Below are 13,055 nucleotides of genomic sequence, written 5' to 3' on the forward strand. Positions count from 1 at the left end.
TTTTTTAATTATTATTGTTTAGGCAGACCCTTGCAGACAGGGTCTTAAGTGCAGCAGATGCTTGTAGCTGTCAGTGTAAAGTCAGACCATGACTGCAGTCACCAAGGCGAAAGTACACACTTGTCCAGCAGGTTTAATGTGCATCATTGGCTGTGGAGTCATGTTCAAATCAACTCATTCTGATATTCTTCATCTGAAGATATGGAGTGATTGGTTGGCTAGAAATACATCTTTAAAAGCATCTCAACATCTCAACAGTGATTCTAATGGATTTGTCATAGAGAATTTTAGAGAGAGGTTAAAATTGGCTGTCATTCAATAGGATTTGGAAAGGGAATGAGATCTTTTGGAAGGATGACCTGGTTTTGCTCAAAAATAACACTGAGGAACTATCTTTTTTAAAACTGTACCTGCAACATTTAATTTTTATGTATTAAATTTTGCAGTATTTAAACATAAGGTTAGTAAAAAATCAGAATGTGGTACATGAATTGCTTTTTTCATTACTCTTAAAATAATTTCTGTTATATTGTTTACATGATCAACTTAGACATCTTCAAAATTAAGGTATACAGGTAAAAGGAGTAACACTATAATCATCAGACACAACATCTGTGAATTTACTTTTTTAATGGAAATGTAAAAGAATTTAAACTAATAAAAATTCTGTAAACCTTGGAATTGTATCAAAATTAATAGCTTTGTTCAGCTTTGGAGAGGATTTTGCTTTGTTTTCAACCATATGAGGGAAGTCTATCTCAGATTTGTATCTTTCTATTTTGTTAGATTGAAGTTTCTGGAATATTACAGAAAACAGAATACCCCTGTTGGAAGAATTGTTGATGTTTCCATTGTGACAGTTTTCTCAGTTTGGACTACACATGGATCTAAGTGTGACACAGAAGTGATAATGCATGTGCAGTTTTCCACATAAGCATGTATTTAAAGCTTAAATTTTTAAAGTATTAATGTAAGCACTTTGTTGTATTCCGATATTTAAACTTACTCACAGGAATAGCTATGTTAATATCTACAAAGATTATTCACTTGAATTTTGTGAAATCTAAATGTAAAACATGATTACAATAGTTTTCTAACAAGCAATTCATCAGTAAAAGATGGTTTTCTATAAAAATTAAAGGAAATGAAAACTTCATACTGATATTGAAAGCACCTTAATTTTTATTAAATGAATTTTTTATTACATTTATTAAACTTTTGTTACACTGAATTATCAGTTTCTTCTGCGTATTCCATGGCGTTTCATTTACATAAGAATTCTTTCTTGTTTTTGTTATAAAATTTGGTTACAATTCTAAATTTACTGTCAATTTTATTAAAGTGATCAGTATTGTTATATTAAATAATGCCTGACTTCTATCTAAAACCATGGGAAAAACATGAATATAATACATATATTTCTAAATGAAATGAGAGTAATTTTATTTTCCAAGTAGATAGGTAAAGGTTAAAAAAAATATTCCTTCTAGTACAAGAAGTAATAATACAACTCTCTGATTGCAAATAAAACAAAATAAGCCATAATTTATTCTAATATTTAATGCTAGCAAGATTAAAGGAGCTTTCTTGTGAAATCGGAAGGTTGTCTAATGTAGATGGAATATATGAACAACACATGCATCAGTGCAGGTTAGGGGCTGACCTACAGGAAAAAAGCTCTGCAGAGAAACATGTAGGTGTCCTGATGGACAACAGATTGGCCATGAGCCAGCAGTGTGCCTTTGTGGCCCAGAAGGCCAGTGCATTAAAGAGTGAGACCAGCACAGGCGTGCTTCTGCCCTTCAACTCTGCTCTGGTGTTTTGTATTGTATCTGGAGTATTGTATTCAGTTCTGGGCTCTTCAGATCAAAAAAGACAGGGAACTTCTAGGGAACATCCAGCAGAGAGCAAAAAAGATGACTAGGGGCCTTGAGCATCTTCCCTGTAAGGAAAAGCTGAGAGACCTGGGACTATTCAGCTTCCTGAAAAGACTGAGGGGGAGGGAGTTATCAATGCTTATAAATATCTAAAAGGTGGATGAGACAAGGGTCTTTTCAATGGTCCCCAGTGACAGATCAAAGGATAGTGGGCACAGACTGCAACACAGGAATTTCCATCTGAACATGAGGAAAAATGTCTTTATGTTGAGAGTTACAGAGGCACTGGAAAAGGCTGCCCAGAGAGGTTGTGGAGTCTCATTCTCTGGAGATATTCAAATCTTTCCTGGGTGCTCTTCTGTGTAACCTATTCTAGGGAAACTGCTTTAGCAAAGGTTTGGATTAGATGATCTCCAGAAGTCATTTCTAACACCTATGATTCTGTGATTCTGATTTTGCTTCTGATAAGTAGAAGGAAAAAGGTACAAAAATATAAGGTAGTCATTTGCTTTAAGTACCAGATTGTAGCATAAAAACACATTAGAACTGACCTTGGGGAGAGAGGAACCAGGTAAGGTTTAACAAGACCGAGTATAGAGTCTTGCACCTAGGGAAAAATAACCTGGCACAGGTTGGGGGAGGAGCTGGAGAGGAGTTTTGCTGAGAGGGACCTGCATGTCCTGGTGGATGACAGGTCGGCCATGAGCCAGCAGCGTGCCCTGGTGGCCAAGAAGGCAAGGGCATCCTGGAGTGCATTAAAAAGGGTGTGGCCAGCAGGTCAAGGGAGGTGATCCTCCCCCTCTATTCTGCTCTGGTGAGGGTCTCGCCTAGAGTAGAGTAGAGTACAAACAAGACAGACATCTCCTGGAAAGAGTCCAGCGAAGAGCCGCAAAGACAATAAAGGGCCTGGAGCACCTCTCTTGGGAGGAGAGGCTGAGTGACCTGGCTCTGTTCATCCTTGAGAAAAGAGACTCAGAGGGGGTGTGATTAATGTCTGTAAGTATCTAAGGTGCGGGAGGAAAGGCATGAGACCAGACTCGTTTCAGCAGTGCATGGTGATAGGACAAGGGGAAATGGACACAATGTAAAACATGGGAAGTTCTGCACTATGTGCTTGAGAACTTCCTCATAGTAAGGCACACTGGAACAGGCTGTCCAGAAAGATTGTGGAGTCTCCTTTGGAGAAATTCAAGACCCACTTGGACGCCTACCTGTGCAACCTGGTCTAGAGAGCCTGCTTTGGCAGAGGGTTTGTACTAGGTGATCTCTAGAGGTCCCTTTCAGCCCCTACAATTCTGTGATTCTGTGAATCATCAAGTAGAGTTGCATTCAAATTTCATTCTGATCTGATGATCATAACTGCCATTAAACATGGTTCCCTGAAAATCACTGCAATGCAGAAACTGTAGTAGTAGGTTCCATTATGATATTAATGTATCTCTGCTTAAATACCAGTATTTTTCTCAATTGTAGCTTTAAAATAGTCATTTCTCTTTAGTAATGATTTATCTGTACTCAAAATTATCATATTGAAGATTAATAGAATCACAAGAGTCAATATCTAGTTCATTAAATCCTTAGTGGAACACTTAAAATAACTTGATAGTGATGAAATGTTTTGAATAACACATTTTATTTTATCCTTAGAGAAACTGAGTCAAATGTTGATAACTCTTCTAAGCTTTTCATTCCAGCATTCAATAACTCAGTTTCATTTAAGATATTGCTTCTTGAATTTATTTCTGTTTTTTCAGTAGGTTGGTTATGCAGCCTTTCACAGCTTAAGGCTAAATAGAACAATTAACAGAAGATGGAATATATGGAAGATGGAATATATGGATAGTAAAATCAGTAAAAATGAAAAACGTAATGAAATACAAAGAAGATAAAGCAGACAATACTCATTCAGAATTTTTTTTTTCTTTTACATTCTTCAGAAGTTAATCTGCAAAAATAAAGAGCTAATCTCATTCTTATTTCACTTTTTCATCCAAATGAAAATAATGCTTATATCTGGAGGATTCTGTTTCTTCACTGGACAGAAATTTGTTTAATGAACTGCACTGCTTGCTGCTATGTTTCAAATTAAAACTATATTTAAGACTTTCTATGATACAGTCTGTACTTTCAAGGGATTATTCTTATATTTCCTGTTTCTTTTTCCCATCTTCTGGTCTTACAGACGTGATCTCTGTCTTCTTATCTTATTTTCCTAAGCTGGGAACTCAGCCAGTTCTATTTCCTTTCCCTATTCATTCATAATTGGCGAAGAAAAGGAAATGAGGACTCTTCTGATGTGTCTTAGAAGGGTATTTTTTCAGAAACAGGTCTCAGAAACACTGTGCATTATATAAACTTATACTTGTGCTAGGTTATGATTCCATCTAGTATATTTATATTCAGTTTTATGAAGCAAATGAACAAATATGATAAATAAAACTCTGATGTGAGAGGATCTTTCAAATGATGAGTCAATATTCAGTGACAGGATTGCTACCAAACCAAAGGCAAATTTGCTCTGGAAAATCAGATCCTATTAAGCTTTCTGAAAGATAAGCTCTTCAAAACATTTGTCATTTTCCAGAATTCTGATTTTTCAGTTTATTTTTTAATTAGTGACACTGAGGCAGAAAATATCAATGAAAATAGGAGAAAAATAATATTCTATGCTAGTAGAAACAGAGTATATCTGCAATGATATAGTACTATGCATATATTTCCTTATTTTTTTTTTTACTATTGTAGCAACATATTTTCATAAGTGACACAGCAAATGGCTATTATTCAAGGCCTGAATTAATTCCTGAAGTCTTGACATATTACCCAGGTGTGATTTTAATAGGAAAGTTAAGTGTGGCTTTTTTCTTTAAGAGCTAAGAACTACGGGCAAAATGTGAGAATTATAAAGCTAAGATGCTGTGCAGGCACCGGAAATCGTGTAACTCTCTTAATGAAATTCAATCTGTAAACTCACTCCCTCTAAATCAAAAAGGGGATACAACACTACTGTCACTTGTGTCATAGCAGAAGTCTCCTGCAATACATCTTTAGTAGCCTGCTACAAGAATTCGAGCATCTCATGCAAGAGTCTCATAAACTGAAATATATTGTGTTAAATAAACATGCCCTGAATTTCATTTTGGGCTATTTTTGAATATATGAAACTTCCAAAATGGACTTAAAATACACTACAAACTATACAAGCTGAATGAACTACAGATTGCATTCACTCCATTAAATGTCCAATTCTCCATCACAGAATTAAATTTCATACAATTTTATATCAGTATGAAGTTTTATTTACTGTTATAGTTAACAGCTATCCTAATTAGAATGACAGCTCTACTGGTATTCTGTTCACAATAAAATTAATAGCAAGAAAATAAAACACACCGAATTGAAGTTAGTGTATAAATAACACAGGACACAGAAGTGCATACCCATAATAATGGAATTGAAGTCAAGATCAAAATGCAATCCAAAGCTTAGCTCAGCAATGTGTCAGTTGTGTTAAGTGACTGAAAGAGATATGTGATTGAAGACATGCTGTAACCACTGGAATCTATCTAAGACGAAGACAAGTCCACTGACTTCAATTTTTTTTGGATAAGTAAGTAAAAAGCACAATACATAACAAAACATCTGACAAATTATTTGATTTTTTTTTCACCAAATAATGCTAAAACATTTTTGAGAAGCATCCAAGTTTATAGATTTGTGCTTGCAAAACAACTCTTAACCACCCTGTCTTTTTATCTAGCTTCCTAACAAACAGAAAAATATATATATATATATTGAACCACCTGTTTATATTGACTCAGGCCACAGAGTATCTTCATGGGGCCCATGGAAGTGAATGTGTCTGACAATGTACATTTATGCCCTTTATGAAAATAAAACATCTGTACAGCAAATTTGTACTTTAGCAAGATGAGCAGAAAACATCTGTTTCTACAGTTTTCTTTTTTAATACATATGAAAGAATGTATTCTTCAGTAAATGCTCAATTGTTCAGATTAAACTTATCTTTGTTGTGTACAAAATTATTTTTGAAGTACCTAGAACCACTAAAAATGCCTTGCTTATGAAAAGAATTGTAATTAAATGGTTATACGAAGATCAAATATACCTAGTTTTATGCTCAAAAAATTGTTTTGGGTGGAGCCAAAAATTTATAGCTAGTCTAATTAAATCCTAACAATATAATTAAAATGTCAGTTATCCATTGATGATAACTTTCTGCTTCAAGTATTGAACAGACTGACCAGAGGTGAAACCTTATTGGACCTGGTACTCACCAATGCAGAGGAGATCATTAAAGATATTAAGATCAGGGGCAGCCTGGGCTGCAGTGACCACACCCTGGTTGAATTAATGATCTTGAGGAACTGGAACGGGCAAAGAGTGGAGTCAGGACCCTGAACTTCTAGAAAGCAAACTTCAGCCTGTTAGGAATTGCTGGACAAGATCTCCTAGGAAGAATTCATTAGAGAAAGAGAAGTTGAACAAAGCTGGGTACTCTTTAAAATATCTTTATGAGAGCACAAGAGCTGTTTATCCCTCATAATAAGAAAACTGGCATGGAAGGCAAGAAACTGGCATGGCTTGGCAAAGACCTGCTGGTCAAACTGAGGGAAAAGAAGGGCAAGTACGGACAGTGGAAGCAAGGGTGTGTGTCCTGGGTATAATACAGGGATGCCGCCCAGATTTGCAGAGATAGGATTAGGATAGCCAATGTACTGATAGAACTGAACTTGTCAAGTGCTGTTAAAAAAAAAAAGGGATTCTACAGGTAAATAGGTCAAAAGAGGCAGGCCAAAGAAAGCATACTGCTCCTGTTAAATGACAAAGGAGAACTTCCTACAACAGATATGAAGAAAGCTGAGGTACTCAGTGAGTTCTCAGCCTCACTCTTCACTGCCAGCCAGGATTATCATGTCCCTGAACTTGGACCTCTAGGTGGGAACTGGGGGAGCAAACTCCTCCCCACTGTAAGAGCGGAGTAAGTCCAAGACTGACTCATGAGACTAAATGTGTAAAATGGGGCAGAATGACATACATCCCAGGGTCCTAAGGAAACTCGCTAATATGGTTGCTGAGCCACTCTCCACCATATTTGAAAAGCTGTGGCTGTCAGGCGAAGTCCCTGAAGACTGGAAAATGGGAAACATCACTCCCATTTACAAGAAAGGGAAAAAGAAGTGGAGTGACAGCATAAATGGACACAGGGAAGGCAACTGATGTCATTTACCTGGACTTCTTTTGTCTGGATGAGGAGCTACGAAATATGGTTTAGTAGCTTGTGGTAGCAATGGTAATGAATGGACGGTTGGACTAGATGATCCTGTAGGTCCTTTCCAAACTTGTGATTTTATGATTCTACAATTCTATGATTCTGCAATGCCTTTGGCATGGTCTCCCATCACATCCTTATCTCTAAATTGGAGAAATATGAATTTGAAGAGTGGATAAGGAATCAGTTGGAAGATCACTGCCAGAATGTTGTGGTCAATGGCTCTATTTCCAGGTGGAGGCTAGTAATGAGAGGTGTTCCCCATGGGTCCAGGCTGGGTCCAGTGCTCTTTAATATCATATTGGTGACATAGATGATGGGTCAAGTGCACCAACAGCAAATTTGCTGATGACGTCAAGCTGAGTGGCGTGATTGATAAAGCAGAAGGAAGGGATACCATCCATAATGACGACGATAAACTTGAAAGGTGGGCCCCTGAAAGCCTATTGAGTTTCAGTAAAGCAAAGTGAAAGATTTTGCACTTGAGTTGAGATAATCCCAGATATGTATACAAACTGGGAGAAATAATCCTTGAGAGTAGCTCTGCTGAGAAGAACTTAGGGGTCCTGGTTGATGAAAAACTTAACGTGAGCCAAGAGTGTGCACTTGCAGCCTCAAAGTATCCTTCCAGTATCCTATCCAATGGTATCCTGAGTTCTACCAGAAGAAGGGTGTCCAGAATGGCGAAGGAGGTGATTGTAACTTTATACTCTGCCCTAGCGAGGCTCCAGTTGGTATATTGCATCCACATCTGGAACTCTCATTGCAGGAAAGATGTGGAGCATTTGGAGAGCGTACAGAGGAAGGCCACAAAGATGATACAAGGGCTGGAGCCTCTCCTATGAAGATAGGCTGAAGGATCTGTGCTTGTTCAGTTTGGAGAAGAGAATGCTGCTGAGGAACCTCATTGCAGCCTTCCAGTATTTAAAGGGAATTTGTAAAATTGTGGGAAATCAACTTCTTACATGGGTAGATAGTGATAGGGCAAGGGGAAATGGTTTTGAACTAAAGGAAGGAAGATTTAGATTTGATGTCAGGGGGAGGTTTTTTTTACTGAGAGAGTGGTGAGGTGCTGGACCAGGTTGCCCAGAGAGATTGTAAATGCCCTGTCCCTGGCTGGGTTAGATGGGACTCTGAGCAATGTGATCTAGTATTTAATCTAGCAGTTGGCAACACTGTTTGTGGCAGTGGAATTGGAACTTGATGATCCTTGAAGTCCCTTCCAACCTAAGCCATTCTCTGATTTGATATTTCTATGGAAAGCTAACCAAATTTTTATTAATACAACTGTAATAGTAATAACACTTATAGCCCAGATTGATGTTGACAATTGATAACAAAAAATGATTACAATATCCTTAATTGTTATACAGAAAGCCCTATTCCCACCTCCTTGTTCTCGGGTTATTTTCACCCTTCCATCATTATTCTGGGTCCCACAGTTGGTGGCTCCAGTCTTTCTTAATGAGCCATCCATGTCCCAGGTTCTTTACTCAGTGGTGGGGAATGGCTCCTCTTCAGTCCTGGGTTTATTTTCATACCTTTTCTTAATGCAGCTCACACTAGTGATAATGCACAGCCACAGTTAGATTCACTCATCCTCAAGGCAGCTGACATGGCCATTGCCACCTAAGTCATGTCAGTCCCTAGACCCTGTATCACATGATGCCCTGTGGCTTTTGCTAGGTGTGATAGAAATTCTTTTGATTGAGCTACAGTAAGACTGAACTGCAAAGAAAATTTGAAAAACCTTCAGTTTTGAATCATAACAAAATTTGGAAATGGAAGTGTTTGATGATATTTGTAGACAGATTTTCATGCCAAATTTCTTTATTTGTATGTACACTACAAATTCATGAGAGTATTTTGTGTACATTTTAATGATATTGTCTCTCTATAAAACTATAGAATATCATAATTGATACATAAATTTTTCTCTGTATCAAGCTCTATAGAATCTTAAAGGCAGATTTATCAATTGTTTTTTATTTCATCCAAAACCCTTTAAAATTTCACATAAATTTTGCAAAAGGGAATAAAGACTCCTGAATCTAATTCTGGCATTAGTGGCAAAAGGATTATTGTTTTGCATTATATCAAATCTGAACAGCCTTTATCTTCTTTTGTGGGCAAGATCTGAATTCAGTTTTATATATTAGCTGGGAAAAAGTATTTCTTAATCAAAATAGTGTATTTTTATGTTCTCTGAGATAGACTGCTCCTCCTCAAATCCAATTCATTGAGGCCTGACTTTGTGAGCTTTAGACCTGTATGATGGTCCATATCACTAAATTTTGAAGTATTCTGAACATCAAGAAAATCATTTTCTGAAACTACTGAAACAGCGTAAGAAAAGTCTGCTACTTCAACTGTCACTTGTACAAGGAAGTTAGTGTGTAGTAGGCTACAATGACTTTTTTTGTGCCAAGCAGATAAAGGGACTTTGCAGTTACTGTGTGTCTTGAATAGTCTGAAAAAGAAGACTTTGGAAGAGAAATAGAAATATTATGATACTGATATATACAAATGTAGTGATAGTATTGTCTCATATAGATTCTCATGCACAATAAGGAGGATAGTTCTGAGACATACCAGAAGTTGCTTCAGCTCAGCAACTGTAGCTGATAGATCCCTGTTGAAATATCCTTGTTTTCTTACAGAAAACAGTTTCTTAGTGTCTCACAGTTTTCAATACTTTGAAGCACATGGATTTAATTAGTAAGAAGTGGCATCTTTATATATGAAATCTCAAACCTTTTTCTCTTCCATGAACTCTCCTAGTCTCCCTTACAGCCAAGATTTTTTTTAGCATCTAGATTGGGAATTCTTTCCCCCAACTACTTTTTGTATGCTAAAATATATAAAGTATTAAAAAGTACATTTACAGCTGTCATAGAGAAGTCTGAAGATATCATTTAATTTAGTACAATAAAACTGCACTAAGAAATCTTTAAATTCTAGTTTTTGCAAAGACAGAAAAAATAAAGAAATAATTGGACTGAAATATTGGACACTGAGTTTCCAGATTTGGATATAGACTTACAATTATTTTTGGAATAAACATGTATTTTCTTATGAATCAATTCTCCTCCCATAAAAAGCCTATGCATTTGTATGCTTTGCAAACAGTTTGGGCTAGTATTTGTTTTTAACTATCTTCTGCAGTGCCTAGAGGTACAGAATTGTAACCTTTGTCAAGTTTCTATGTAATTATGCAATATTAGCAGCTTAGAAATTTATTTGAAATAAATATAAATAGAAAATAAAAACTATGTATGATAAAATAATTTCTGTGCATAAATTTTCTATCTCATTTGAAAGCATTAATAAATACATGATATTTTAAATAATATTCTAGATTGACAATTTATCAGGTTGACTACATTCACTAAAAAAATGAGGCACCTCAAGGAAATCCTTGTAATGGCTAGTTGACCTGTAAGTATGACTTTTTTCTATTACCAGTAAAAGACCCCAGGATTTTCACTTCCTTGCAAGCTATTAACATAGAGATTAAAAATTGGAGATGGCTGAAAAAACTAAACGTGATGAAAGTTTTCCAAGAATTATAATACTTTTCAGCATGTCTCCTACTGAACGTGTCAATCCAGCTGACTGTCCTCCTATTCTGTTTTTTGTTCACTGGACAAATTCCAAAGTAACTTAAAAACAGGCCTACATTTTTACTTATTTTGCTGTATGAATTCTGGCAGATGTTGGTATTCTCTTTAATTTGAACTAGTTCTGCATTTGCTGCAGGAGTTTTGCATCAGTTCCTTTTAAAATGTACTGAAGAGAGTCTTCTTTTAAATATCACCATATACCATCTGACGCTTTTCTTTATTCTGCTTGTGACTGTGTGCTCACTCTGGGCTGTGTCTGCTCCTCTGTATATTTCACAAAGTTGTTGCCTTTTTTATTCAGATTAACCATCTTTCTGAATATTCTGCAGTTCCTATCTAACCTGTACTCCTGATTTTCACTTACATGAGAACTCACGGAGCAAGAAAGCATAGGACATAACTCTGCCTCATCTTTATGAAGAAGGGAAGTCACACAAATCTTCATATCTGTGTAAGGCCTTTAGGTCTTATAGTAAAGACTATTTATGTGATCACCGGTCTGCCTTGAGCTGTATTGTTACATTTCATGAAATCAAAACAGAGATAGATGGAAGGAGTACATGACGGAATGTCCTTTATGTCCTCCTTCCTGGCACTGTCTTTGCCAAGCTCCACTCCTCAAACCCCAAAAGCTCCAATTTCCCAATCCTTCACTCAGAAGGACATAAATATCAGCAGGTTTAATGCATTCCATATTTAAAATTGGAAAAAGAACATTTCATCCTTGTAGGTTAAAAGTGTGTACAGACAGTATTGCTCCTCTTCATGACCTAGTTTCAGTGTTACTGTAGAGTAGGTGGATATTTCTGTTTTGAAGAACCCCAAATTATCACCATGGCCAGCAAATTCTATGATCTCAAGCGTGTTCCTTGTTTGCCTGAGGGTCTGAGCTAATCATCAACAGTGAGTCTATACAGTTTCTATTTCTGCAGAGTGGGGGAGTGGTTAATGAGTTTGCAAGTGAAGTCTAGAATAACTGAGGTGAGGCTTATGCCATTAAAAGCAGAATACAGCTCTCTCAGTTTAATTAACTAACAGAACATGCATGTTGTTCATGTACAAGAGCATGACATACATTAGATGTGTTCTAAAATCCCCAATGATTATAATAATATGCTAAGCATTTGTCAGCTCAGATAAATGCCTGCTATGCATCACATTTATTTAAGAAACCATGACAGCAAAACAAGGCTAACTTACAGTGAACCCTCAAATGTTCTTCAAAAGACTCTGGGCCACAATAAGCTCTTATTTATGACTTCATAAATGCAGATAGATTTTTTGAAATCAATTGATTTTCTTTAGAATAAAATCTAAATGTCAGATCAGAATTAGATCTTTCAAATATAAAGAGAAAATTTAAGATACAGAAAAGAGAAATATCCCCTGAGGATAAACAACTGACTATCTATAATGAAAATCAGAAAGCTTTCTTGTTAAGCTGTGGAGAAAAGAATTCATTGTCTATAGAAATACCATTCCTGTTCATTACATTTTCAACAATGTAATCACATTTATAAAATTTTGCTTACATGCTCAATAGTATAGTCCAACCCTCAGCAATTAATACACTAATTGTTTGATACAGATAGCTATAAAGTACTCTAATTATACAGATTGTTTGATGAGAAAAGAAAATGATTTCATTCTGCAGCAAATGTGAAAAGATGCTTAAAATTGATGGCTTTGCTCACTGCAGAACATAATATGCAAAAAACTTCACATTTTGAAAAGCAGGGAAGTACAAGAGCATTAAAAGCAGATGTTCACACAATTGTATGAAAGTGCTATGAAGTTCACACTGCAGTAGCTGCGATAACTAGTTAGTGATATCTTTGTTGCAACCTGCCCAACACTACTGATATAATTGATTATAACGAGAATTGAATAGAAATGTTCAATTTTCATAGGAGAACTGAGAAAGGTTCTCAGATTTTCTTATATATCAAGAGCTTATACAAAATAAACTGTGAGTCTGTGGCACAAACAATGTATACATACTATGTTGTGTACAGTGCTACAGTGCTACAGTGTATTGTCATTACTTATCAAGTTGCAGTCATTTAGGCCAGATAATATTTGTAGAAATATGGTGCATAATTGAGAAAAAAAATAACAATTTGTCTATGACTTTGGAATGTATTAATTTGGTATCAAAACAGACGAAACTTGGGAGTTTTGATGGGAGTGTGACTGGGTTTTTGTTATTTAGTTTGTTTCTTCCTTCCTTCCTTCCTTCCTTCCTTCCTTCCTTCCTTCCTT

The 13,055-nt window shown here is 36.1% G+C and overlaps 1 protein-coding gene across 1 annotated transcript in view; it reads left to right on the top strand.

Moving 5' to 3' along the window:
* The window catches only part of LOC104910150 (cadherin-9-like), a 112,070-nt gene that overhangs the window by 25,968 nt on the left and 73,047 nt on the right, over nt 1-13,055 (top strand). The gene's annotated exons all lie outside the window — the stretch shown is intronic.

Source organism: Meleagris gallopavo, chromosome 3 (genome assembly GCF_000146605.3).
Source record: "Meleagris gallopavo isolate NT-WF06-2002-E0010 breed Aviagen turkey brand Nicholas breeding stock chromosome 3, Turkey_5.1, whole genome shotgun sequence".
In the NCBI taxonomy this organism is placed as follows: domain Eukaryota; kingdom Metazoa; phylum Chordata; class Aves; order Galliformes; family Phasianidae; genus Meleagris; species Meleagris gallopavo.